At 45.0% G+C, this 26,661-nt stretch overlaps 1 protein-coding gene across 1 annotated transcript in view; it reads right to left on the reverse strand.

Moving 5' to 3' along the window:
• Positions 1-581: 581 nt before the first annotated feature.
• The window catches only part of LOC108151057 (helicase POLQ-like), a 53,204-nt gene continuing 27,124 nt past the window's right edge, over positions 582-26,661 (reverse strand). Inside the window, exons 9-10 of the transcript XR_004471386.1 lie at positions 19,138-19,226; positions 582-1,045 (exon numbers count right to left, since the gene is read on the reverse strand). The gene's annotated coding sequence lies outside the window, so the exon portion shown is untranslated. The remainder of the gene's footprint in view (positions 1,046-19,137; positions 19,227-26,661) is intronic.

Below are 26,661 nucleotides of genomic sequence, written 5' to 3' on the forward strand. Positions count from 1 at the left end.
GTATGTATGTATGTGCATAAATACATAGAGACATTTACAATGGCGAAAGTCGAAAGCAAATAAACAGTAAATTTGCATAATCAATTTGTTTATTGATTCGTATAGTCGAACTATTTTAATTACGTTTACGCTTGAACCTCATTTCACAGAGCAATAGAGATAGTGATACGCAGACAGAGCGAGAGGGAGAGCGAGAGCGAGAGAGAGAGAGAGACAGAGATAGATAGAGAGCCTATATCTGTGGGGCTACCAATTTGGCAAACAAATCAACCAACAATCAGCAAACAAAAGCAAAATCATTTCCCTATCTCTATCTCTCTCCATCTGTATGGTATGCCGTGTACTTTTTTTACATTTGGCAAATATTTATCAATATTTTTCTGGCTTTATATTAATCAAAAAATCAACAAATTACAACAATCACACCAACAGCAACAATTAGCCATCTTTTGATACTCGTGAAATCGGCAACTATGTGGCGCGAAAAAAAATGCTGCATACTTTCAGGCATTCACATAAATTCCCTTTTAATGGAGTGTGGGAATGGACGTAGTTGAGTGGGTTCCGTTCCGGATGGTTCATTGGCGGATTCTTTATGGCTGAATAAACGCTTACAATGCTAAAAGCCAATTATTCAAAGGGGTTTTTTTTTGTTGAGGTATAAAAAGCTGGGGAGTGAAAGCGATTTAAATAGAGTCATAGTCATCGCTTAAGATGAGAATCCACAAGTTCCAGCTTTGGTTGCTGGCTTTGTCAGCGTTAAAAGCAAACTCCATCAAGCATCAACCATCAACCATCAGCCATCAGCTTCAAGTCAGGGGCATTCCCCGGGCCTCAATGACAGACCAGACACTCGGTCGAGCAGCTGCGATGATGCACTCGGGCCCGGCGACCAAAACTAATGTCCTCCAGCCTAAGCACTCACCTCGTGTCAGGGACACGCTCTCTCAGCTCTCAGTGGCCCATGGAGGAGCACCACTGACCATTGGACAGTCCCGAGTTGGCAGTCAATCTGGGGAGGCTTCCCTCTCTCTCCCGCTCTGTGCTGAAAGAGGGGCGAGACGAGACAACTTCAAAAACGGCGCAGGGCAAAATTTGTTAAGTGGCTACAAGTGGGGCAAAGGACATGGGAGACGGCATCACAGGAGGCACTAGACCAGGACCAGGACACGGACACGGACGCGGACACGGACATGGACATGGACACCGACCCGGATAGGGTGTCAACCGCAGAGTAAAGTGCAGCGGCAAGTGCAGTGTGTTCCCAAACAAGGCCGGAAAAGTTTCAACGGCTGTGGTGGTGCTTCGCTCTCTGCTCGGCGAACCGCTGATTAAATCAAATAAAAAGTTTTGCTATCCCATCGGTAATTGGAATTGGACAGGTGGAGGAGCCAGAGGAGCCCCCCCTTTTAGTCCCGCAAACAATAGAAGCGCTCCAAGCCTTGCGTCGAAAGAAGGACGAAATCTCTTCTCAATTGCAATCATAAATTTTATGTGTTCTGTTCCCACAACAAGAACTTCGGGGGAAAAGAAATGATAATTAAATCACTGTGAATGATGGCAGATAAATCTCACTCTAGAAGACTGCACTCCCGCGCCTTGCATCCCCTCCATCCCCTCTTCGCTTACTGTGCTCCTGGGAAACGGAAAACTTTTGGACAACTGTCGAGTCTGGGCGAAAGAGATTGCCATAGAGAACGTCACTTGAAAAACTTTGATTAAAATCCTTTTGAAGTGCAAACAAATAACGCGAGAGACAAAAGTAGTTGCTGTAGTGGTGTGTTAAGGAAAGGGGAAGTGTGAAAAGCGAGAGACTGCGAGAATGCACGAGTGCGGGAGAAGGGGAGACCTTCTAGGCGAGAAGCGAGAGTCAATGTGTGTCCGCACTTTTTGAAGGCTAAGCCAAGAGCACACGAGCTCTACTATTTGCATTTCTGTCGCTCATGCTCTGATACCCCTGAATGGAAAAGGGGTATATAGGACCTCAGGTTGGAATAACTAGGAAAACGTGTCCCACTTACTGAAGGAACGATTAATGTTGGATTGAGAAATTGGGTCAAGGCTCTATATTCATATTCCAGGTCATCAATTAGTCGACTCCGCTTTGATTTGCTTCCTTCCTTCCTTCCTTCCTGTTTGCTGTGAACAGTGCTGCTGTTCTGCTGCCGCCTTCTGCTCCTGATCCTGTTGTTGTTGCTGCTGTTCACCCGAATAATTTTTTGATGTTGCTTTGCTTTGCTTTGCTTTGCTAAGCTTCACTAAATCCGTCTGTCGCGACAAAACCCAACAGCAGAGCAGCGGCAGCAGCAGCATCCAGAAGAACCGCTAGCCACAGCAGCAGCGAAGGGAAGAAGCAGCAGGAGCAGGACAGCGAAACAAGTGTTGGAAGGGGACGCGAAGAGATGCCAGAGCCGAAGCAGACGCAGAAGCGCAGCAGCAGCAAAAATCAGCAGCAGAGGTTAGAAGAGATTGGCAGAATGTTAGAGGAGCCAGGAAAACGGCAGGCAGTACTGAGTTTTAAAGGAGTAAGGCGGCAGAGTACAGTTAGAATGGACTATAGGGAGGCGGGGAAGAGCCAGAGCCACCATGACGACGCCGGCGACAATGCAATAACTCATGTGCTGCTCCTGTTGCTGCTGTTGCTGCCTCTCTTGGATGTTGGTCATGATGACACTTTGGTTGTTGCTTCCAGCCTCCCATCTCCTCTGTACAGCTCCCTTGTACCCACTGCCCCGCTTCCTAACGCTTTGTGCTTTGGCAAAAGTTTTGTTTGATAGTCCCACAATTGCAAAAGTTGGCCACGTTCTTTGAGCCGTGGAGTCGTAGAGCTGTGGAGCTGTGGCGCCGCCCCTGAGCTCGGTATCCATCCTGGCTTAAATGCATTTTAAGTTGCCGCTGCCGCTGCGGCTGCCATTGCCGTTGCCGTTGCTTGGGCGGGCATCAACTTTAATAAAATGCCACATGTGAAGCTTGTTTACGGCTCTGCCACTTGTTGTTATACCCTTCCAGAAGGGTATGATGAAATTCGCAAAGCATAGGCAGAAAACTTTGAGACTTATATACGCGGTATACATACATATGTACATATATGTAAGTAAGTAGGAAGGCAGTGTATACAGATCGCTGGGAATCTTATTCGTTTCCCAATGGATCAATCTTTGAGGGTATCTAAGGTTGCGGCCCAAAGACTAGCCTTTCTTACTTGTTTTGCAGTTGCTGGTTGCTGTTTTTGTAGTTAAGTGCACTTGAGAGCGCTTTAAGCTTGGAGGCCAAGCGATAAGGACACGCAACTTGCACTCGAACTGAAGTCATCCCTTGCCTCCACTCATGGCACCCCTCCAGCCGCGTCCTTTTGCAGAACTTCCCTTGCATGCTTTTGTGCACCGTGACGTATGAGCAATGTTGGGGTTTCGCTTACGCTTTATCATACGCACCATGCGCCCGTGCCCCGTGCCGCGTGCCCGAACCCGAGCCCGGAGAATATGTTTGTGTTGTCTGAGCAGTGGATGGGAGGGCGATGAAGGGGGGGATGAAATAGTGCAAGAGTTTCCAAGTCATCATCGTCCCGGCTCCACTTGAAGGTCGTCTAAGTAAGTTCCCCGAGTCTGTCAAAAAGCATTCTAAAGATTCTTCCTGGCTCTCTTGGGCTTAAAGTATTTCTAGCTTTTGTGTGGCCAAAAAGGGAGAGAGATAAGACTTTTGGGCATTTTATGGTTATGGGGCAGGTTAAGGAGGAAACATCTTTAAGATTGCGCCCAAATGAAGGCAAGAAGTTTGTCTGTTGTTGATACATACAGAAAGAGATTGCTCTCTTGGACGGACACTTACGGTTCAAATATGTTTTCGTTTAGAGAGAGAAAGATATGTGCCTGAGGGAAGTGTTGTAACCATATATATCCATTTATCCACACTATGTAAGCATTGAAAGCCTGAAGAGATACAAGAAATACGAATCGAACTAACCTTAGAAATTCCCTAAAATTTCCCGATAGTACTCCCGTATTCTAGACATAGGAGATCTCCCCATCCATCATCATCATTCACAATACAAAATTCCTTCAACACTTGCAACCTTTTCCTGACCGACCGACCGACCCCCATCATATATCATTCGACGACAAATGCGCTGTGTGATGGGGCTGGGGCCGTGACAGACTCTCGGTTCACAAGTTGAAGAGGTTAAGAATGAAGTACCACCATCCCAACAGTAGTAGTACCTTCTTCCCTTTTCAAGGCATTTCAATGCGTGCCAAACACTTGAGAGGCCCCAACCCGGTGACTGAATGGGCCGTGCTTCCACAGTCGCGTCGAGTCGAGTCGAGTGTCTAAATGTCACGTTTAAATTTATGTTGCAACAACAATAACACACACACACACACACATATATAGAGGGGGGGGTTTTAGGACCCCACGAGAAAAATATGCAGCGTAAACAAAAACAGTTATGACAACAATGGAGGCAACAGAAAAGCAAAGAACTATGACAACCCTACAACAACAATTACTGAAACAACACAGAAGGCAAAATGTTGCCGTGTGTCAAATGGAGGGGCAGAGAGTAATGTAGATGGGGTAGGAGGGGCGAGAGAATGAGATGCGGGTGCAACTGTCACCAAAACAATGTTAACCAAAATGGCAAAAATGAAACAAAAAAATATTAGAGTCGGAAAACCTAGGAGAAAAAATATTTTCCCAACAAAAAGGATGAAAAATAAAAAATAAAAAAAAATGATTGGAATACATTAGAAATTGTCTCTCTTTTGTGGGGGAGTAGAGACTAGGGCGACAGGGGACTGTTATGGGAATAAAAATGGGAAAAAAGAGATACGAGAAGTGGAAAATAACTCTGATTAGAAATTGCTTTGATAACATACAGTATTCCTGGAGGATGTTGATTGAAAATAAATTTGTTGCTCAAATTTGATACAAATTGGGGAAATTCTCTCAATGCGGCAAGCTTTTCCTCAATTACTGTACAGTCTTCCCCTCAGATCCCCCCTTTCCAGAACATATTTAATGATTTTAAACTTAAAACTTTCCCCACATTCATATCAAATGTTAGGTCCCGTCCCTGCTCCCTTCCTACATTTTCCTAGAATATTTCTTAATTTTCGAACAATTTTCTGCACAATTGCGTCGTATCCATAAGTATCAAGTGTCCAGCATTTTAAGAGGGACCAGAACCAGCAAGAGGACGAGGACCAGACCCCGCCTCACCCCCCATCAGCCATTAGCCTTATGTTTATATCATTAACAAAGTTATACGAAATTAAACTACTCTAATTATTTTTCCGTTTTTGGCTTTTTTTTCTAGTACTTTTTGGGGAGGAGATGAGTGTGCACAAGGAGCTACAGGCCACAGACGAAGCTGTAGGAGAGCGTAGAAGAGGGAGAGAGAGCCGAGGGAACTTAACGAGAGTAGAAGAGCGTGAGAGTGAGCGGCAGGCAAGCCGCTCTGCCTTAGATTTGGTGCGAGAGGAGGGACTGGGATAGCCATCTCATTGTGGCTTGCTGTCATGGAAAGCGATGGAAGGAGACAGTGGCGGGGTCATAGTGCGTTTTACATGCGAATGTTGCCTTAACACAGATAGAACAACAGAACAGCTAAAGCACACACACACCTACACAACAATAGCAGCAGCAGCAGCAGCAGCAGCAGAAGCAGAAGCAGAGACAACGTTTGTGTGGTTCTTGTTGTTCTCCTTGTTCCTCCATTATTATTTCTGCTGCTTTGTTCTTGTTCTTGTTCTCCCTGTTGCTGCTGCCCTTGTTATGCCGTTACAGTAGGGTATGATGATTTAGACTAAATGTTTGCATCTCATCTCTGAAAATATTCCCTCGGTTTGGAGTCTAAATATATTCACGGATCATAGGCATCGAAACCGATCACTACAACGTGGTTTTGCAAGGGTATCACAGTCCTCGATACACGAAGCTACCTTTCCTGTTCTGCTCCCTGGCTCTGCCTCTGCTTGCGTTTCAAAGAGCATTGCATTGTTGTTGGCATACTCGTATTATTTTGCACGCTCGTTGCCATTGCATAGCAGCAGCAGCAACAACAACGGTAAACCGCAATGAGAAAAAATGTTTTCATATTTATTTGCCGCTCTCTGGGCCTCTGCTCTGCTCTCTCCCTCTCTCTGTCTCTCCCTCCACTCGCATAACTCTACTCAAGTATGCAACTTTATCATTTTGATTTAAATGTTTTGCTGTTGCTGTTGCTGCTCTTGTCTGCCGCATTGTGACATGCATGTTCCTCTGCAGGAGGGGGCGGCAGGGGACTGTTCTGAGTGAAGAGTGAGTCAAAGAGAGGCGGTGTGGAGGGGAGAGTGATGTGAGGAGTAGGCGACAAACAGTAAAAATTGCATTGTTGTTTCGTTGTTTAGGGTTGCCAGCTTATTCAGCGCGGCGTTTGCGTGATTTTATGAAAAGATTGTTCTTTCTTTTGTTGTTTCGGGTTGGAATATTGTAAATAAAAAGAAATTATAAATGGCAGAAAGTTAGAATGGAGCGAGAGTGGCTGAATGGAGGGAAGGCATGAAAGCAAAGAGAATTATTGGCTAACCAAGCGCTACAAAATGTGTGTGGGTCGGCGGGAGGCTTGATGAACTGTGACAAGAAAGGGAGAGACAGAGAGAGGTGCGATACGAGTATTGTTGATAAGTTTCGGTATTCCATTAGAAAATACCAAGTGTAAGATAGGAGCTCTTGAAATTTTTCGGCTTTCATTTAGCTAGGAACATTCCCTTTGAAATTCCATTCTCCCCCACTAATTGGCTTTACTCTCGGCCGTCCTTTGGCACTGAATAAATTAAGGGATTTTTGTAAATACAACTCTGACAGGCCGGATCCGCACCCCACCCATCCGCAGCGTGTGTTTGCCTCTGTGTGAAGTGCAAAAATTAATTTGATTAAGTAATTTCACATGTCATGCCACATATAATTTATGGTTTGCTTATATTTTGAGTTAATTTCACGCTTTTTTCTGCCCTGCATTTTATTTCCCCGCTTCCATTTGCATCGTTTTTCCTGTCACACGCGCTTGTTTGTGCGCGGCTTTCAAATTGTTTTGATGCTCCGCTGACTCGTTCTACGAATGTGGAAAATTTCTCGCCGTCAAAAACAATTTTCCCCGTTTTTTTCGCTTTTCCCTGCATGTTTTTCCTCGGAGAATGTTTACGATATTAATTTGTAAAAATAAAATGGCATAAAATAAAAAATAGATGCGGAGCGTGGGAAAAAATGTTGCAGGAAAGTGTAAATATTTTTGTTAGATATTAAGCCGAGGAGATTGGAAATGAGATTTATCTAATTAAGCCAGCTACTGTAATTAGTGTTCGCAGGTTAATTATGTGTGGGACACAAAAAGTCGTGGAAAACATGAAAAAAACATCTAAGAAAAGCATTAAATATGGTAAACATGTCTCCTCTTTAAATATCTGCTTTATCCTTGGAGTTCATGTACAAGAAATGTAGCCTGCTTTTTGGCTCCCCGCTGAAGTCCAAATTAAATCATTTTCGTATCGGATTCTGGTCTAGCAGAAATCTGAACAAAAACTATTAAAAATATACTTTGTTTGCTGTTTAAGTCTGCAAAAACTATAGATGGCTGTCCGTGTGCTGTCCATATCCTGGCACGCAGAGCACCAGATCCAGCGGCCAGCCCCCAGCCCCCAGGCCCCAGGTCCTAGACGATAATAATGAAATTCGAACAATGCGCACATTCAAGTGATTAGCCTTGGCAATAACAAGTTTACTTGTTAGTCGGGTGCATCATGTTTGTCAGCAGTTTCGGAAACCATTTTCAGAACCGAACCCTTCCCCTCTACTACCCTTTGGGGCCTCGGACCGGACCGGGGCGGACATAAATTTCCAGTCATTTATCCGGGAATGGGCGCACTGCCAAAGTGAGCAGCAAACAAACAAAATGAGTGGCCATTTAGTTTAGTCTAGAGTTAGGGACTGGACTACTACTCGTATCCACTGACAGCATTGTTTACGGCCAGACAACTTTGTCAGCCAAAGTGTCTGCTCTATCAGTCGTCCAACGAGGAGTACTTTATGCAATTAACTAATTCGATGTGCCATGTTTTTGCTACCCTCCTGACCATTCCCTCGCCCCTCCTCTCCTCTCCTCTCCTCCAGGATGAAAACAATTGCAGGAACAAACAGGGAAACAAAAGAAGGTTCGTTCTTTTGGTTCGTTCTCAATGAAATTTATGTTGTCTGGGGTCAGGGCATGGCGTGAAGCCGAAGGAATGCAATCCAATTGAGCTTAAGGGAAAGTTTAAATTAAGAGAGAACGACGCCGAGGAAGATTGAACGAAAGAGAACGATTGAACGAACCAGATTGAACAAAAGAGAAAAAATGCAAGCAGTGTGGAAATAAGAGCGCACAGGACCGATGAAGAGATTCGCTAAGGGAGGCGGAATGCAGTGGAAATGAAACACAGAAGCACTGAGCCTGAGCCAGAGCCCTCTCTTACTGGAAGCTTATCTCTTCTTAAAAGAGTTTTGTGCCTCGCTCTTGGCCCCAAAGTTGATTCAATTAAAAAAGCAACAAATGAAATGACAAACTGCAGACTTCCCATCAGACGCACCCCCTGCCTGTTCGCCGCCCCTCTTCCACCGTGGAGTGGCAGCACGTTTAATTGAAAATGCATTTGCTATTTGCCAGAGCCTCAGCTTCGCTTCGGCTACGGTCCTGAGCTCCAGAGCCGTCTCGTGTCGATTCATTGCCATTTGCAAAATTTGTTCTGCCTACTTTCAGGCGGAGGCGTTTAATTCACAAGCAACAAGTACAGTTGCGGCAAGCGATTTGCGCCCGAGTGCTGCTCAAGTGTTAAAACTAGGCTAGAGGCAGGGGTAGGGGAGTGAGTGCGTGTTTGTTCATGTCGTTAACAGCATGTCTGCTAGTGCGCCTAGTCAAACCAAACCCCGAATCCATTGTCAACTTTAAAAGCAAACTTAAAGAGAAGAACAGTCTTTTTAGGAGAATTACTCGCAGATTAACTTTAGGGGAACCAACTGGAAGAAAGTTTCCCTTTTAAGGCAAACAACTAATAGTCTGCTGTAATTAAATAGGATTTAGCTTTTACTTTTGTTTCGCAATGAATTCGTTGCTCAACACTGGAAGGCAGTTGGAAGGGAGGCATGGACGAAGCCCCAAAGGTAAGGAATGTTGGCCTTGACGAGCACTGCTACTTCGCTTAATGTAAATTGAAGAATATTTGGAGTTTCTTCACCGCTCATCCTTTTATTCTTTGTGTTCTAAGCTCTTAAAGCTATTGTCCAACACTGGAATCAAATCAATCAATCAATCAAGATTATATTATAATTGGAAGCACTTTAACATCTGATTGAGAATGGATAAGGAACATTGGGGAACACTCCATTCATAGCAGTGTACAACACTGGAAAGCATACATTAATGATGAATAACAAGTTTGATAACCTTTTTAAACAAGATTTAATATTCTAAGGTGAAAGATCTCCCAGAAGTCCCTACAAATTTCCCTTGAAAATCTCCTGTCCATGTCAGGCCAAACCCCGTTCCCCCTGTGCTGTCCATGCCTAGCCTCCTCCGATGACAGTTGATGATTATTAAAACAAAACCCGAAATTAGCTTGTGATGGGTGTGAAATGTCTGCAACGGAAATGAGGTTTCGTTCTGATTTACGTAGGCAGCAAATGCTGCCGCAGGAGTCAGTGCAGGAGACATGGAGACTGCATGCACATACCGTACTCGTGCATATGAAGGACATTAACAATTGCCGGCGCTGCCTACCAGTTCCGTTATGGACCTGAAACCCAGACACACGCACACACACACACACACACGCAGAAGAGAACAGAGCACAGAGGACAGAGCACGCTGAGATACTCGTGCCCGTGCCCGTGCCCCCAACTGTGTGTGGAGGGGAGTGGCATTTGGAAACTTGACACGCATATTTAGTGGCAACAACAAACCTAATTACGCATGTCCAAGAGCGACCAGCGACCAGCGACGAGCAACGACCACTGCAGTGGAGTACACTCCCCCCCGATCCCCGCATAGCCGTGCATTTATGACTGGGGCGTAATGGGGGTATGGCTTGGCCAGGGTCTTCATTTCAAATATATGTTTAGCCAGTGTCAGTCCTGCCCCCCCCCCCCCCCCCCTGGATGGAGTCCTCCTAGTCCTGCCCCGTTTGCATTTCGATAAGAATAAGTGAAGCAGAAGGTAAATGGAGTTGGGCATTATTCATGATTTCAGAAGCTTTGAACCAGATTGAGGTCTGGAGAACTAATATATGTATATACATAACTAGGGTATCGACATGATTAATGAAATATTCATGAGAACAGTTCTTTGAGCTGATCCTCCCATATTTTCCTCCAGTTCGAGACAACTAAAGAACTCCCTAGTTGTATATTATTCCATTGATAATTCCTGATTAATGTATCTCTTTCTTCAACTAAGATCTGCATCGGTGGCCCCTTTAAGAGTACATATTTAGCTGTTATATTGTTGAGCAAACATTGTTCACTTCTGACCAAAAAGCACCAGCCCCTGTTTGTTGCAACAACATTTGTCATCAGCAGGGATTGCTCGTTCCCCGGAGGGGGGTGGGGCTGGAGTAAGTTGGTTGTTGCTCCGAACAGATTTTATGATTGCATCTGCTGCAATTCGGTTGATCCCGCTGCCAAATGCCGGTTTCCACAGACATATGCTATTCCCTCTGTGGTGGAGTGGAGCTCGCTCTGTGCTCTCTAAATGTGTGTATCTGTGTCTGTGTGCGAAAGTATCTCTCTGCGTGTGTATCAGTGTGTTAGCTAAATTAGCTGTGATTAGACCTAATAGAGCCTCCAGTGTATGGAATGTATTGGGCCTGGGGATGCCTGCACTGCTCCTCGCTGCTTGGTCGCTGCTTCCTGGTCGCTGCTAATGCGGTAGCTAAAATTGTTGGATTGGCTTTGCAGGCGTCTGTAGAAGGCAGTCTAGCTGTCCAAGCAGCAAATCATATTTAAAAATCAGAGATGGATGGGATGGTATATGTTCTAGTGGGTGAACCATTAGCCATGATTAAGATTCCATTTGAGGCCATTTGATGATTGATTTAATGAGTGATTCGACTCAGTCGGTGGCTTATAGATGCAGTGATGAATGATTTTGTAACCAAATTCAAAAATGAACTGAGTTTTGGTTTGGATTAGGCAATAAATTCTATAAAATTTGTATAATCTTCCACTAAGAGACCCTTACAGACCCTTACAGACTCTGTCTTTCTCTCTCTGTCTCTCGCCGTCTCTATCTTTCCCCCACACTTACATATGTAAACAAATTCATGAGAGGCAAATTACAAGAGAACTATACATGCATCGTATCGTCCATCACAAGCCCCTGAACCGACCACAACCGAATCAGCTGTCATTCCAAGCCAGGCCCACATCCTGGGCCCCGCACTGTAGCCCCTGCCCCTGCCCCTGCCCCTGCCCCTGACCCCGAAAACACTTGTCAATGCGGACTATTCATAGTTCTCGCCTGCTGTTGTCCGACGAGGGACATGCATAAAATTGGCCAGGATTTCGCCCTGACAAGACATCACGAGGCCTGAGGAGGGGCGACATACATTCATACACACTCGTGCATACCCGCACATACATACATATGTACAAATGTCATCAAATAACTAAGCTACGCCTATGCGTATGCAACAAATTTGGGATTACAGAGAAGCGTGGGGGGCTGCACCCACACACCGCCCTTAGGGGGGGCTGGCACTGCAGCTGGGAAAACTAATTTTTTGTAATTAAATTTATTGACTTGTTTAAGTTAATTTAGCTGCCAAGTGGTTCGGTCGTAGGACATTTCATTTGATTTGCCACAAAGCCAATCAAAAATTAAGAGCTGTAGAGTTGTGTGTGGTGTGTGCTTAGCCGAATCAATTTCCGCATCCCCCAAAAGCACAGCCAGACAGACAGACACTGGGGAAAAATCCTATTACCGAGAGTTTTAGGCCAATTATTGGGTATTTGTTGAATGAATAGAAGCGATAGATAGAGCGTGTGTGCGTTTGGTGTGGGGCATCATTATACCCTGGAAGGAGCCATGGAGAGAGCGAAGAATAATGGAATCTGTAGAGTACACATCTTCTTGATCGGTTGGGCCAGTGCAGGGATATCTAACCCACCTTTCTAGTTAAAATTTAGCATTTCCCCAGACCCAGTCCCAAGTTGTTTGTTTAGTTGTTGACTGGAGCGACAAAAATAATGAAATGTTTGTTTGATCGGCGGAAGGAAGGGAGGGAGGGAGGGAGGGGGCTTCCGTTTGATTGATTTTTCATCGAGCTGACTAATAACTTTTGTACGTTGGCAAAAACACAGACCAGAAGACCAGCAAAGGCAAAGGGCCAAACAAACCAACAAATAGGCAAACAATAGGTGGGTGCAACAGCGACCCGACCCGATCCGACACGACCCGTACAGGACAAACTGCCGGTACACACACACACACACACACACACACAAACACACACACACACACACACACACACAGGAAATTGTTGCATTGAGTTGGGCGAATGGCCATATTATGTAAATCACTGCCATTGACAGACGCCGCCACAACACTAGCAACACTTGCAACCACCACACAACAGCAACAGCAACAGCAACAGAAATGTGTGTGTTGGTGTTGGTGGAAAACCCGAAAACCACTTTGGGCCCCCAACTTATTTGTGGCTAACAAATTTGCATGCATTGATGCATCATCATCGCTGCCTGAAAGAGAGTTTATATAACTATATACATATATGTATCTCTATGTGTGTGTGTGTGTGTTTGGGCCACTTTTTGGCTAAGTTTTGCCCTCTTTTTGTGTCGAGTGTTTGCCGCAAGGACAACACGACCGTTAGATAGAAGAGCGAGAGCGAGAGCGAGAGAGGGAGAGAAAGACTTTCGACTGCGACTCAGCTCTTTCGCAAATCAATTGAAGTCGATTGTGGGATGGGGGTTTGGGGGGGGGCAGGGGGTTGGAGGTTGGAGGTTGGAGGTTGTGTCGGCCAGTCCACTCAATGTGTCAGCTGGAATGTCAATTTGCATTGGCCAGGACTCAGCCAGAGAACAGGACAGGACGGGACAGGACGGACAGGATGGACAGGACAGGGTATCCATAGCCTTTAAGCGTAATAAAATGTACAAATTCGATTCGTTTTTTTGGCCCAACGTTTGTAGAGTGATTGGGAAGGAATTTATAGTCCGTAGGGGATTAAAAACAGACAAAAAATAAAGAAATTAAACAAAAAATGCAGAAGAGAAAGAAAGATTGAAGGAAGGGCAGATGGAAAGTTCAGGAAGAGATTTCGCTCTATAGTTCGATAATCGCGATGATAACTGATCAGTGATAACATATTGAAAGCGATAAGTTATCGTTTTTTGCATATAATCATTCTCGATACATTTACCAAACGATAACTTGCAGATTCTAAAATTCATTTCCATCGAATGGGACCCATGGGTAAAAATCCAAAGGTAAAATGGAATAGAATATATATAAACCCTGTTGTAGATGCGACTTTTGTTCTCCAGATCAATGAAGAATCCGGCTCGAAGGACCCAATTTTGATGGTGATGATGAGTTGAGACTTGAAGCGGCACTTGTTCCCAGATTGGTAGCTCTTATAATCGAAGCTCTCATTACTCTACGTGTCCTTTTTTCGCAGGAGGCCTCCTTCCAGTAGACTATATTGCCTATGGGATGGGCACCTATCGATCAATAATCGTCATCGCTAAGCCGAAAGCGAGAGCTAACCTAATTGTCTAGAGAGAATACACCTTGAGACGTCGATCCTTGAAGAGCCTGGCCCAAAATTCGCCCTGAACACAATCCCCACACACAAATCTAATCCCACTTCAAAGAGCCGACAAAGCGGACCAATCGAGTGCATTCACTGGCTCCGATTACATTCGACATTCGCATGAAGAATCCACACAGACATTCGACGTTCGAGTGCCAGGTCCTTGGGCCGATCATTTTACACAAAATTTGGCGTGTCAACATTGCGGCTGTCGTTTTTGTTTTATCGTCTTTTTGCGGGTGGGAAAGAGAACTCGGATTTGTGGGCCACTCTTTGCATTGAGCCAAAAGTGTTGCCTCATTAAGCCACTTTTCACAGAACGCACACAAACATATGTAGGGGGAAAACCACTGCAAACACACACGGATACGTTCGGGGACACATCCATTGAATGCCACATGAAGGGGACCGGATTGGGACGGCTATCCTCGGCTATCAATAGGTATTTGGGGTCTAATTACAAAACACAAATGCACTATAATTTCGCAAACCCAAAAAGCTTCCTGCCTCCTGCCCCCTGCCCCCTACCCCCTGCCGTCTGCCACTCTCTGCCCCGCACTGTTCCCCTATTCATGGATGATTTCGTAATTTAAACGGCAATCACCTCTTGGCCCAAACCCCGTCGCACAGAGCAGAACAGACCCGACACCCCCGCCATATGTCAACAGGCAACAAACAAACTTCTGTCAGCAAAATCATGCAAAATGTGACACTGCGAGAAGGATATTGTGGGTAGGATGGAGCGGGCGGGGCGGGGCGGGCCGGGCCGGGGTGGCATATCGAGTGACTGCTGGAATGCCAGTGCTGGAACAATGTATCCTCCTGCCAGTGCCACATGCCACATGCCATTGCGTACCATTCAAAGTTTATTGATTCGGATTGAAAAGCTGACACTTGCACATATTTCACGCACACACAAGTTTTGCGCTTTTTTTCGGTGAATAGTGTGGCTTAGAGAGCAACGGGGAGGGGGGGGTCTCAGGGGCTGTCAGGGGTTGGCTAAGGTTAATAGTTCATTGATAAGACCATTGGATTCATTGAGTTTCAGATAAGCCATCCTTGATCTGGCACATACGAGCATGTGTAATCCCCAATAATTGGGACTTTCCAGTGAGGAAAGAAGAGCTATTCGCTATTCAAGTGCTAAAAGGGTTTTCCGGGGGTCCTTTCAGAAGAAGAATCAATAAAGGGAGCCATTATCATTATCATCCTCTTCCATCACCACAATCCCCAGCAACTCCATTAAGTGCCTTAGCCCACTCAGATATGTAAATTCCCAACCAATATTCCCACTTATTGCAGCTACTTATAATTTCACTTTCTTTGCCGTTTCCCTGCTCCTGGGAAATACCTCTTCATACAGAAAGAAAAGAAGGCGAGAGAGAAAATTAAGAAAGAAATCATCTAAGGGAAATGCAATCTGTAAGCGATGCTGCCTGATTGGGTTTGTCTGCTTTCATTATGACCTTGGGATGGCTTCCTTAGCAACCGACTTCCGCCCCCCGACTCTCTGGGGCAATCACACAGACCATTTAACTTTAACGACAGAATAACGAAAGGAAAGATGACACCAGACGCACGAGAAGGACCAGGCACTGGGAGGACTGGGAGGACTGGGGGGACTGGGGGACTAGGCCCACTGGCCAAAGTTCTTTCCCTCATTACAATTATATTTGCAAAAGTTTTTCTCGACTTTTCGCAGATGCTCCATTTCCGACTTGTTGCGGCCGCGGTTTATATCCCACCCCCAAAAACGAGATACATAAAAGATATTGTGTATTATTCATACGATTATTTGTTTATCAAAGTAAATCGAACTTTGGATGAGAATCGGATAAAGTGGGTGATCGATTTTGAAACTGGAATCACTTTGGAAAGATGCAGGAGAATATTTATGGCTCCTGGCTCCCCCTCCTGACCACCGAGACAGCAACAAATTGTTTTTCATAGCCAGAGAGCAGAAGGCAGAGCGGGCTAAAAGGCCAAAAGCCAGTTTGCATTTAGCTTTTGTTTAAAAATTGACTTTCTTTAGAAAATTCCAATGAATAGCAAGCTGTGGGTGTGCTTTTTTTAAATCTATTTATATTTTGTTGTACCACAAGAAATTGTTGGACTACATCACAAGAACTGGAAAAAACTTTAGGAATTATTGAGAGGATCTGCCCTGGAATGGGCTAATCTCTTAGGGGGCCTTGACAACCATTTTTAAAGGAATTTTACGTCGTTCATAGATTCAAATTTTACATCTCACACTGGCGGCTTTCTTTGGAACTACTAGTGCAACAGAACTTGGCGCAGGACATGAATTTTCATCCCCAAGGGGTCCAAACTTGGCGTGGATCCGCCAGCGCCCTCTGCTGTTCGTGCACTGCCGGAAGTCGTCACTGCTGCTTGTTTCATACCGGCGAGCTTCTGTGTAATAGAAACTCGATTTTCGGCAAGGGCCGCAGCTCTACTTTTATACCCGGTACGCAGTCGATGACTGCCGCATGTATCGTATTTCCTCCAAGATGAATTTAGTACTCTCTCTCTCTCTACTCTGAGAGAGACAAGCGCTAGAAAGAGATAGCAAACGTTTTACGTTCTGCACGTTTGGATGCATACGGACAGAAGGTTGGTCCTCGAAAGAGAGCAGAGGTTGTGTGCTTAGTGATTGTACCCATTATGAACAGAAGCTGCCAGAGGATTTGTGTGGCAGTGTGGCTGCGCACTTCGATGGCGTCGGCTGGATCCATGTCCATGACTACCAGGATGCATGCATCGACAAGCTGGAAAGGTACATACATACATATGTATATTAAGCGACGCATTTAGCGACGAGCATAGGACGCATTTTCGGATCCAGCTGGGATCTACATTGTAGCTCAATTCCTCAATTGCTCAATCCTGCAATTTCTGTGTCAGTTTTTCGAAACTCGAATGATTCCCATTCTTCTGATGCGGCAAATTTTTTAACAAAGATGGAGAGTGGGGGATTTCTCTGCGATCTCTCCGCGATCTAATGAGAGATGGAAAAACATAGAGAGATCTTGCACTTCGCTTATACTCAATTTTAAGCTTTTTATTCCTCTACATCTGTCTCTCTCTCTTTCACTTCTTACTTCAACACATCGATAGGGGACGCAAACTGCACGATTAAGAGTGAGATAGCAAGAAAGAGAAAGAGGGAGAGAGAAAGCGGGAAAGAGAGAGGATGAGCAAGCGCGTGGAAAGAATAATTAAATACAGATCGAAGCCAGATTCGGCAATCTGTTAGATATGGTCCTGCTCTATGAATTTCGGTTTTTTCGTGTCTCTAAAATATTGGATGCTCATTCGTTGTGCGGGCGGAAGGGGTCGGAGCTTAGAAACACACTTGTAGCCGTGTGATATCCAGAATCTGTAGCTCTTAAAGTCTCCGACAACTAGGCGTCAAGTATCGACTCGGATATTGATGCTGATCAAGATATACATACATATATAAGATATACTCTCAAACTGAGAGGAACAATTATTTTAAACTGCACGGCTCGATCTCGGCTCAATGCGGCTGGTACTGCTGATTGCTTGTACGATCGGATGGCAGCTGCGATTCTCCCCTTACGACTTCTCGGTGTTCCTCTTCTTCACTGCTGTGCTCTTCTCCTGCTGTTGCTGCTTATCTTCCGATCATCTGCTGTAGATCTCGTTCTGCTGTTGCTGATGTTCGCCGTTCGCCGTCGCCGCAGGAACAGCAGTAACAGCAGATCAACAGCAGAATAACAGCAGATCAACAGAAGATTAACAGTAGATCAACAGCAGATCAACAGAAGATTAACAGTAGATCAACAGCAGAGCAACAGCAGTAACAGTAGAGAGAGAAAAACAGCAGATGAACAGCAGATAAGCAGCAACGGCAGCAGGAGAGCACAGCAGAGCAGAAGGGGAACAGCAAGAAGGGTTGTAAAAAGATAATAAAAAACAACCAACGATTGACATTGCTCAAAAGCTACACATTCGAAAGAGAAATATCGCGGAAGTCTTTCCCTGGGAGAGGCTGGAGAAACCGCAAGGCTGGATAATATAAGCGCTGGTTGGACATACTAGAGCGAAAAGAAAAACGAAAGGACATTAAATAGCACCATTTCCAAGCTAAATAAATGCTTCCCCAAACAGAAATCTGGCTAAATCTGAATCGAGTCATGAACGGGGAACATCTGGTGCTCGGGGTCAGAGATCAGGGCATATACGCGGGCCAGCATCATTCAGAAACCAATTAAATATCAATAAACCCCACAAAATGTTAACATTTAGGCCAAATGGCAATCGATTAACATTTATAGGCTCACATTCCCCGCAGACAATCCATCAATTTGGGGGCAGTTAACTCGCACCAAAGCAAATAATCCCACGGCACGGCCAATGAAACAATAACTATATTATTTATGTTTATGCCCGCACATAAAACTGTATATTTAAGGCAAACAAACAAATGCCAAACTCGTTTGGAAAACACAAAACAGAAAACAAAAAACAAAAAACAAAAAACAAAAAAACAGAAAACAGAAATCAATGCAACTTGCTGCTGAGTCATGCTGCTCACTGCGGAGTCGCACGGAATGGATGGATCACCGAAGGCTGGTTGAAGGTGTCATCTTCCGATCAAGAGTCTAGCCAAAGGTCGTCCTTAACTTACACTCGGTTCACACGAACAGAGAGAGGAAAACAAAGCCAAGAAACAACAAAGATACTCGAGTGCACAACATTGAAGTGGAAGTTGAGGTTGAAGTCGGATCAGTGAAGCGTTTGATAAAGCTTCTTTATGCCTTATACTTGGCCATTTGTTAAGGTCTTTGCGCGTTCTCGTGCTGCCGCTGATGCTGAATGTTTATGATTGCTCGATTACTCTGCCAGAGACCAGACTCACAAAAGTCGACCCAATTACAAGTTGTTTGTTCTGAGTCGAAACAAGCGAGTAGTAAGACATCATCCAACCTCATCAACATCGTCATCGCAGTCACTGGAGTCATCGCAGTCATCGTAGTCATCGCAGTCATCGCGATGATCATCGAATTTGTGCAGATGGCCAAGCGTGGCGGACGACTGACCTTGCCACCGTTTAAGAGTACTCCAATTTCGAGGCACAAAAGCCAAAATCAATTTAAATGCTAGCCAGCAACTAGAAAAAGTTGCACAAAAAAGCATCATGTAAAAGAAAAACCTGAATGGTAGCTTGCCAGAGCGTACCACATGACGTATGCTCAATATTTGTGGAATCAAGGGGGAACGGAATATGAAATATGGACGGAATCTTACTTAAGCATATAAGATAGAAATTTACCTTGAGGCAAGTGTAGAAGAAGTCTTTCTCTGTTAGATCATTATTTTAAGTAGATATATATGTCCGTTAGATAGAGATCCGAACTGCATCTGAAAAGAACATTTTGAAGCTTATTAGGAATACATTTAAGGATGATCTGGGGAGAATATAGGCAGAAAATATGGGATGACAGAAGATCTTCTTGTTGTAAATACTCCAATGACACTTGAGGAATCTCATAAGAGGGCTTGAAGAAAGCCAGAATAAGAGAGTAGCAGAGTCGCAGTCAATACTCCTGGATAGTCCGAAATAGAGAATTTATGTGTCTGTAAGCTACTTTCTTCCATAAAAGATACCCTCGACACTACTTACGTATGTATACCCCATAGCCAATTCTCGAATTCTCCAATGTTACTCTTTCCCAGTACAGAAATACATATGTCTGCTATAAGAACATCTGTCGAGTGGAGAACTTCAGCTGCATTTTCTGCGATTCTGTGACACTCTCTACATACGAGTACGATATATGCTTTTTATGTGACTCTTCAGCATTCCATTGATCGGTAATGCACATTTATATGTAAGTAGGAGTTCGAGTACGAGAACGAGTATATAACCAAAACAAAACATGACAATATTTTGCAGCCAACTGCCAACTCAATTCGGACCACATTCTGTTGGCCAGAAGTTGCAGTCGTCGGTTCCAAGCCAAAAGGTGTCCAATGGCAAGAGCCAGGCCAGAGCCAGCACTGACCCTGTTCGCACCTCGTTATGCTGTGGCTATCCTATCGCTTTGGCATTTGGTACGAGTCGAGTCGAGTCGATTCGAGTACTTCTCATAAGTACACCAGTATCTGTATCTGGGTAATGTAATCTTTTCTCGCTTTATTCATGGCATTTTCTGTATGAAATTTCCCCCAAAGCGTTTGTCTATCATCATCTCAGCTCAGCCGGAGCTCCGAAGACTTGCCAGCTCCAGCTCCAGCTCCAACTGCAGCTCCAGCCTTTTGCTTTTTTCTGTTTCTGCTTTGAAATCCGATCGATGGAGGCAAAGGCAAAGGCAGAGGCAGGGGCAGAGGCAGGGGGCACTTTGGACAGAGTTCAGAGCTGCCTTTGGCCTTCTACACTGTTTTTGAATGGATCTGCCATTAATTTCAATCATCTCCGAAGTATTTTCCATTGAATTAGTAATTGGTTTTGGTTTTGGGTTCTTTGGTTCGCTGGAGTCTGGTTTGTCACTTCTATAAGCATGTACCTCTAGACATTCATCAAATGGCAATTCAATCAAATCTTTTTGGCATTTTCCTGGCATACTTTTTGCTTGTGGCACCTTTGACTAATTTCCGATATAAATGATGATATTATTCTGTTGAGTAGTTTGAACATTGCAAATATTAATGATGGAAAATAAATGTGAATGCTGGACATGACCTACTCTATATATATAAGGGCAAACTCGTCATCACGTGTGCTCTTTAAGCCGCTTAAAAGTTGCCAAATATCTGCCAAAAGAAACGCTCCACAAAACAAAGTCACTTGAACTAATGATTGGTAAAAGAGTGGTAAAAGCTCCCCGAACAGAGCTCCAGTAATCCCCAGTCCCTCGGCAAATGTGACAAAATAGTGTGACAATTAAAGTGGGTAGATCCCCCTTAACACATTTCCTAGACAGAGGATTCACTTCACTTTGATTACAAAACCCATCGACAATTTGCCACAAAAAGCAGAGAGAAGAGCGGCCAAAACGAAGCCTTTTATTGGCGATGATGTATGATATTTTTTGCTGTGATCCAAAGAAGAGCGAGTGATGCAGCGAGGTGGAGTTTGGAGGTGGGAGGGTGGAGGGTGGAAGGTGGCATGAGTGCCGCTTCGGAAGGTGGCATGATAGGGAGTCTGAAGTCAAAAGAGGCGGACGGGTCGCGGGCATTGCGCAAAACTGAGACAAAGACAGGGGACTGCGGTCTGTGGGGGTGGGGGTGGGGGTGGCGATGATGATGATGGATCATTCCCCGTTTTTTTGGGGCCACTAACGGATGTGGCATGTGATGTGTGGCATGTGCCATGTGGCTCCATAGGATGTTCTTCTTCGACTGGCATCGGTCTCGTCTCGGCTCGGCTCGTCTCGGACCCTCTGTGCTGTTTAGCATATTCATTGTTGATTGCCGGGCCGCGATAATTATAATTCCTCCGCCAAGACCTCCGTTCTGGTCTTTTCCTGTGTTCTGCCTTTAATTACCTTCCTTCCAACGAGGCTTTTGCATAATTGCATTGTTGTTGCCGAAATCATCATTAGAATTTTTATTTGCACAATAATCAACGCGCGGTACAAACTCATGAAAAAACAGCGAACAGGGCCCCAAAAAATCCCCAAAGTGCATTGTATTTGTGCAATGGCAGAGAATTTTTGGTTTTTTCTGTTGTTGGGGGGGGGCGGGGGTGGAGAACACACAACCAGAACAATGAGAACGAAATGCGTTCATCAAATGTTTGCGGTCTGTTTGCGAGTGTTTTGTGTGTTTTTTTTGTGGGAGTGGATGGATGGCGGTGGATATTTCGTTGCAGAACTACAATTGACAAATGATGCTGCAGCCATTTGTGGGGCAGGGGGAGGGGGCAGATGGATGAACCCCACGAGAGGATGACCGAAGTTTGGGGGCGGACCTTGGACTACTTTGAGTTGCATTTTATGCACTCCATGGCTGTAATTAGGAGCAGGAAATCCGACCTGATACTGTTAATCCATCCGGTTTTGTTTACAGCACTTAGCCGTACTTAACCAAGCCCTCTAGAGGTCAGCCCTTCTGTGGTGACCCTGAATGTAAGATCTTCTTCGCACAAATGACTGCTCTTTCGGATCCGCTGCCAGCCGCTTCCCAGAGTCGAATTATAAAAACATTTCTAAACAAATTTAGTAAATTACAGCATTAGTCGCATTAGAGCTGACAAAAGAATGGGAAAAACCGAGTGAAAAATTGCGTTTATGCTGGGGGCAAGTGTCATATCACATGGTGGACGGAGGCATGGAGTGGAGTGGAAGCCAACGGGAAGCCAACATTTATGAGACCCCCGCAATTACTTGATCATTGTTTTCGTCACGTATTCAACCAATTTTCAAATATGAAGAAGCGTTGCTGGTGTTGCTGTTGTTGCTGGTGTTGCCGCCGCTGATGATCATGATGGAGAGGCTACCCAGACGCTACCTTCAAATGGGTAAAAGTCAAGGTCGTGTGTGGAGTACGGTCACAGCGTGTGAAATCTTCGGAAATTGATGGGGGGGCCATTAGATAGCGCTCCGAAGAGCCCCCGCACCCCGCCCCCGCCAATTGGGAAATCCAACATGCTTGCAGCAGTACACTGGAGCGTACACACACGACCAACACCCAATGATAATAAGTGCTATCCATAAGGCAGTGCGGGCTGATGCCCATACTCAGAGCCTGGTCTGGTCTCTGGTCTGGTCTCTGCAAATTTAGAGCCAAGAAACTGCACTCGAAACTTGCGCTGATTAAGGGAATTTCTCACACAATTCCACCGCCGCCGAAACTTGCTCTCAAGCCCAAGCCATGAGCCACGAAAGACGTTTCGTTTCGTTTCGTTTCGTTTGGCAATGTCTATTGCCAGTGCTCTGGTGCTCTAGTGCTTTGCTTTTCTCGAAGGTGAACCAGAATGCAGTCCGGAGTCCGGAGTCCGGAGTCCAAGTCAAAGTGTCTCAGATTCAGTCCCAGGTCTCTATGGTCTGTGTCGATCTCTCAAGCAATTGAAGCGCATTGAATGAGCCGTCGGAGCCGTCTCCCAACCGGATTGCCACCGCCACCGCCGCTGCTGCTGCCACTGCTGCCACTGCTGCCACTGCCACTGCACATCTTTTGAAAGTGAGCGGCGGCTGCGGCCCCAAAGACTGCATCAATTCTAGACCAAATGAATGTCTCTTGCCAAAGGCAGCAGCTCTGCAAATTTATTGCAGCATTTTATTTTAATTAGTTTAATTTATGATAATTTTTTTCAAATCGAAATTAAATGCTGTCACACAGCCACAGGAATTGCATAAGTAACATCCGCTGGGAGTGACATTACAATCTCCTGCCCGAAGGGTTTTCGGGGCAGCGATGTGCGAGGGAAGCCCCATGGGATCTAGGGGTCAACAGGTCATGGGTTTTACTTACAGATGCCAATTTTCCGTTCAAATTTTGACAAGGAAAAATGAAGGTTTCGTTCCCCTTTTCGGCGTGTCGTCCCTTGCTCTTCTCGCACTGCTTTTCCTTGTACTGCTTGATGCTTTCACTGCTTGATTCTACTTCCACGACTACTCCCTTCTGTGATGCTTGTGCTGTCTTTTCTGCTCTGAACTGCTTTATTATATTTTTTACGATTCATATTTTTCTTAAAGATTCGATGAGTCTGCCTAGAAAAGAATCAATCTTTCCGTATCACTGAAACTTTATCCATTGATCTCAGAAATCATTTGCCTCCTTAACCTTCTTTGAAATATACGAAACGATGATCCAAACAGTTTAAATATTAAGCCATCGATGCCCCTTAAGTTCTTAGGTACTCCACAATCGCCTTCTTATCATGTATGATTACGTGCACTTTCAATGTAAAATTTCTACAGAATAGATGGGACGTTTCCTCAATGAACTTAATAGATATGAACCACTTTTCTTTTATTTGATTTCCCTCTTATGTGGGTCCTCTGTTGTTGTTTTTGTCTGCTGATTTCCCTCTTTTCCCTGTCGCTCTTTCTCCTCCGAGTTACCAATGCGAATGCCAGTCGAGAGTGAAGTGAGTTCGTTGCCTAAGTCTTTCGTTTATCCATCGCTAATGAGCGAACATTTCGCACCAGCAAGCGGTAAGCGGCAGGCGGCAGGCGGCAATCGACAGGCGGCAATTAAATGGAATCGGAATCGCCGTTAAGTTGGCCAAGTGGCAGTGGCCGGGCCATCATCAATAAGCTGAAATTCGCACTAATTTTTGCCTTTGCTTTGCTTTGCTTTGCGACACACTGCCAAACAAATAGCCAAACAAACATCCAAGCAAAAACCAAACAAAAGCCGGTGGCAGCCGCACAGAGAGTGGGCCTCTTCTTAGCCATGAACGAGAGCCATGGGGCTGGGAGAGAGACACCCGAAGCAGCAACGAGGCATCAATAGCCACGATGATTTAGTTTTCCAACTTCGGATTGGGATTCGGATTCGGAGTCGGCTTTGGCCTGGGCCACGATGCGAAGCGACGCGACGATGAGGTTGCTCTTTGGCAATTCCAGCGCCGATGATGACGCTGTGCATTTTTGTGAGCCAGCCTCGTGCGCTCATCTATCTGTCCGTGGAGACCCCGGACAACCCCGAGCAACGCGCTCTCGAGTATAAAACTAAAATTGATGCGAATTTTTGTCTTACTTTTGCATCAACTTCAAACGCGGCCACACGTGCACCCCAGACGCTCCAGCTCCAGCTCCAACTCCAGCTCCAACTCCAGCCTCAGTGTTCGTTAAGAAGTTCGCTCTGAAGTGAGTCCCAATCAGACACGGATACGATCTGTTCGATGCAGTGAGAGTGTGTTTTGTGCGTGGCATTTAGATTAGTTTTTTTTTTTTGGTTTTGTGCTCAAGTTTGAGAAATCAACAATTACGCAAATTGGTTCCCATGAGGAGCCCAACAAGTGCGGCATAAACTGACCAACACAAATATCGTGGCAATAACTGATTAGAATATCCAGAAAAAGGAAAAGGGAACCCTTGGGAACCCTTTTTCAAGAGTAATCCTATCTCTGGAAGCGAATCAAAGCGGCTGTTTTCTTTGGAGGAATATGTGTACGACTTTGAATCAAACATTTAATGATGATTCCTTCGAGATAGTAGGGTAATTGGATTGGGAAATTCTCCTGTGGTTCACCAACAACAGAAGATCAAAGTTTGTATTACTCCAACCTTGATCTAATATTATTGATATTTAAAATGTAATGTCATCCCCGATTCTGAGGGGTTTCATCGGTTAAATGATAAGAAATCAAATGGATTCTTAGGAAGATCAGATGATCAGATGCCATCTTAACAGGTCATCATTTGGGCAAAATGAAATCATATTCAGGATCAATATAGTTTCCAGAGAACTGTTATTTGGTTACATTTTTCGCTGATCTCATAGGGACTCGATATGGGTTTCCATTCCCCAAAGCCATGATCGCCAAAAGAACGCCAGTGGATTACTCCTGTCATAAACACAACATTTCCCAAGTGGCAGCTGCCATAATAGCAAACAGCAAACAGCAAATACCATAACCGAATGAGCCATCAAATGCGATGTAAACAATTTGAGGTATTCTCAATTAAGATTCATTTTGGGGCCATGCCAGGCCATGCCATGCCATGCCATGCCATGCCAGGCCAGGCCATCCATTCGCCCGCTACAAAAGTGAATGCAAACGGCAGCTGCAAGCTCCCCAGAAAACATCCGAAGAAACAGCAGTACCTGAATATCCATTAGCGATTCCCCTACCGCCTCCTCCTTCCTCCCATGCCGCCTCTGATGAGTCACAATAAACATATAGATATAAAATCGAATTATGTATCTGCCACAGCCACAAACCATCCCAGAAAGACCAGCAGAAGAAGAAGATGCTTCGGCAAAAGATTTCCTTTCTAAAAAACACAACAAATTTAAATCCTCGACTCGTTTTCTTTCGATTTTCGTTTCGTATCTTTAGATAGTAACAGAAAAAATCACATTTAAATTACGTATTACCCCGAAAGAAACAAAAACAACAACAAAATCCCCAAATAAAAACCCGAAAAATCACAGACATCATGGAAGCAGCAGCGAACAAATCACCGCAGCAGCAGCAGAAGCTGCAGCAGAAGCAGCAGCATCTGCAACATCAGAAGAAGCGGCAGCAACACAGACAGCAGCAGCAGCAGCAGCAGCAGCAGCAGCAGGGGCAGTGGAGCCTCGGCGGCATCTCCACGTACCACTGCCTCGGCCTCCTAATGGTCGTGTTCGGAGTACTCTCGATGCTGCTCGCAGGGAACTGTGTCAATGGGGTAAGTCATCGCAAAGAGTCGTCTTTCTCCCCAGAAGAAGACCCAATGGTCGGCGGTCGTCGGTCGTCGGTGGTCGTTCGTCGGCTGTCGGATCTTTTGAGGCTTTTATTGCTGGCAATTATGGCTGTAAAAAGGGTTTTTATGAGCTTGGGAAATGGCTTATTGAATTGAATAATTTTGTTTGGTGCTGCAATGTCTGGCACATTGATTTGACAACTTCATTGGTTGGGGAACGATCTCCCCCTCAGCAGCAGCAAAAAAGTGTCATCTGAGATAGTTTCCTACATTCATTCGGAGTAAAAAGATTGCGCACACCATTTGTCTCTTGGCTGATATGGATCTACACGAACCACCCGTGCAACAGCCACCCTGCAACAGCAACAACAGCAAACTCCCACGCAAAGTTGCAGCCACAGCAACAGCAACAGCAACAACATCAACAAAAAATAACATTGTTGCCACAAAACAAAAAATAGACCAAAAAGGTGCCTCAGTCTCAGTCTCTGCCG

The sequence above is a fragment of the Drosophila miranda genome, chromosome XR (genome assembly GCF_003369915.1).
Source record: "Drosophila miranda strain MSH22 chromosome XR, D.miranda_PacBio2.1, whole genome shotgun sequence".
NCBI classification, from domain to species: Eukaryota; Metazoa; Arthropoda; class Insecta; order Diptera; family Drosophilidae; genus Drosophila; species Drosophila miranda.